Source organism: Nannospalax galili, unplaced genomic scaffold (genome assembly GCF_000622305.1).
Source record: "Nannospalax galili isolate Female #2095 unplaced genomic scaffold, S.galili_v1.0 scaffold4030, whole genome shotgun sequence".
NCBI lineage: Eukaryota > Metazoa > Chordata > Mammalia > Rodentia > Spalacidae > Nannospalax > Nannospalax galili.
The window spans coordinates 1-2483 of NW_008327930.1; the positions used below are offsets into that span (position 1 = coordinate 1).

General features: G+C 40.4%; 1 protein-coding gene across 4 annotated transcripts in view; it reads left to right on the forward strand.

The window, feature by feature from the left end:
- LOC103738422 (centrosome-associated protein 350-like) overlaps nucleotides 1-2483 on the forward strand; it is a 30339-nt gene continuing 27856 nt past the window's right edge. For 2 of the 4 annotated variants that reach the window (XM_029565202.1, XM_029565159.1), the window contains exon 1: nucleotides 1-39. The gene's annotated coding sequence lies outside the window, so the exon portion shown is untranslated. The other 2 variants (XM_029565238.1, XM_029565182.1) reach the window with 1 other exon arrangement.

Sequence of the window (2483 nt, forward strand, 5' to 3'; positions counted from 1 at the left end):
GGGATGCACCGTGGGAGCCGAGGGCGGAGGCGACACTCTTCAGGTGAGCTGTGGGAGGATCCGGCTGAGCCCGCAGACGCCCCCTCCGCCTCGCCTCGCCTGTCTCTGTCCGCGGTCCCGGGCTCCCGTGGTGGCCGGAGAGGCGGGGCGGGGTCCCCTGGCGTTGCCGGGCGTCCCCCTGGGGAGCTTCCCTGGGCCCTGGGTCTTCACGGAGTGTCATCCTGAGACCCGGGTTCCTGGAGTCCCCGGTGCCCACCGGAGACCAGATTTCCTTGCTTACCTGCTAGTGTCGCCCTCAGCCCGTCGCCCCTCCTCTTGTCTACATAGAGAGAGGTAAGCTACCTCTCACCTTTGCTCTGCGAAGTGCCCCTTCTTGGTGTGTAGATGAAGCATATTTTGGGAAATTCCGGGGAACTAGCTCCCGTGTCAGGGATGACCAGTTTCTGTTCCTTTTCCTGGGTGTAATATTCTTAAGTGCAGTACAGGGAAAACTTTCATCTGCTCCAGTTCAGCGGTTGCTGAATGGAGTCTATCGGTTTCTTCACAAATGATTTAGGGAGATTTAAAAAGATTTACACTTTGGAGGTTATCACTATTGGCTTCCCCCCGCCCCGCCCCCCAATCCTCTTTTAAATGCAGACCAGTATGCTAAATGTTTTGTTAATATCACAGATGTGGGCTGGAATTTGCCGGAATTTTAAATTTTAAGCTAGGAAGTTGCAGATAGGTGTAGATTTTAATGTGTTTTTAATGTTTAACAAATGCTTCACTAAGGAGGTGAAATAGGTTGTCAGGAATGGTGGTCAGTTTCCATGAACTCTACTTAATTGTTTTGATCGTGATGCTTGTTTTGAATTTGGAGAACTCGTTGGTGTTGCCATGTTAACCAGTCCTCCCGGCCTGTATTTTAAGGATTTTCAAGGAAAGTATCCTAGGCCGACGTATTAACAACCCGAGAATTTTTGGGGAAGCAATGATAAAATACTACAAACTGCCCTCCATTTAAAAAAAACCTTGGTTTTTGTTTTTTAAAACAAGGCAATGTGCTTCTAATTATATGGGATTATAATTTAGGCTCTTTTTTCTTTTCCTTTTTTTTTTCTTTTTGAAACAGGGTCTCCTTGTAGTCCCAGTTGGCCTGGAACTTGGTCTGTAGACCAGGCTGCTCTGGAACTCACAGAGATCCTCCTGCCTCTGCCTCCCAAGTGCTGGAACTAAAGGCATGCACCACCATGCCCAGTCGGGATTGTTATTTAGGGCATCAAGTGTAGACCTGACCTAGAAGTTACTTCAAATCCATGGCCAAGTAATAGTTTTGGCATGCTAAACTGCTAAGCTATTTAACACAATAAATCTGTACTATCATTGCATTAAACTTGATACACCTTAATCAGAATATAAATGTCAATTTGAATACATTGTATATGTGGATAAATACATATGTTTCTTGTCTTTTCATAATACCAGAACTTTGTGTTTGTAGAGTAGTGAATTCTATATGTAAACATTTTTGTACATATGTGAAAGAATTTTTCTGATATATTGGTGTTATATAAGGCCATCAATATTTACAGAACTAGCCTTTTGTGGTGTACTGATATATGAATTAAAAAGCTTTTGAATTTTTTTCTTTGAATTGCCAGTTTTTTTCCCCTCTACTTTTAAACACACCGTATCATGGGCAGGAGAAATCCTTATATAACCACTTGTTATATGTCCTATAATGAGACCAAAAAAAGGTTGTCTGAAATAACTGACTTTTTTTGGGTGTACTTTGAAATACTTGATTTAAGTCTTCATGCAATCTTGTGAGCAAAGTAGGCAAATATCCTTATTTCATAGTTGTGGAGGCAGACACACAAGACCATTTATTTGACTGCTGTTTTATTTCTGCAGATAATCTAGAATTAGCTATATTTGAAATTATTACCATAGATACTTTGACCATTTGTTATTTCAAAGTAGTTTAAAAATTCTATCTTAATTCCTTTTCAAATGACACTTGCTCCCTATATTGTTAGTTTTTAAAGACAACATTAGTATTTTCAAGACATTTTTTAAGTATTAATCATGAATTATTTTAATGGATCATTACTTCTCTTTGTATTTTTTATTTGAACAGATTTTTAAGAACTTGTAAGAGCTGGGGGTGGGCTCAGTGGCTGACTAGATGATGATGTCTGAGCCTGGAGGTTCAATTCCCCATTGAACATCCCCCAAAAATCGTAGTGAATTTGTTGTTCGTTTTATTTGGTTACACAATTTTGTCATCTTTTAGTCTTCAAATCATTTATGCTCTTGGTTATGTAAAACAGATGTCAAGCCTCATGATGAGTGGTAGCGTAACTATAGAGAGTTTGATTCAGAAGTTAACTGCACAGTTGTGATAGTTGTGATTTTTTTTTTGTAGTGTGAGTCAAATTGTGACATAGTTTTCCTTATTGACTTTAATGCCCACATGCCACACAATTTTTAGTGTTGCA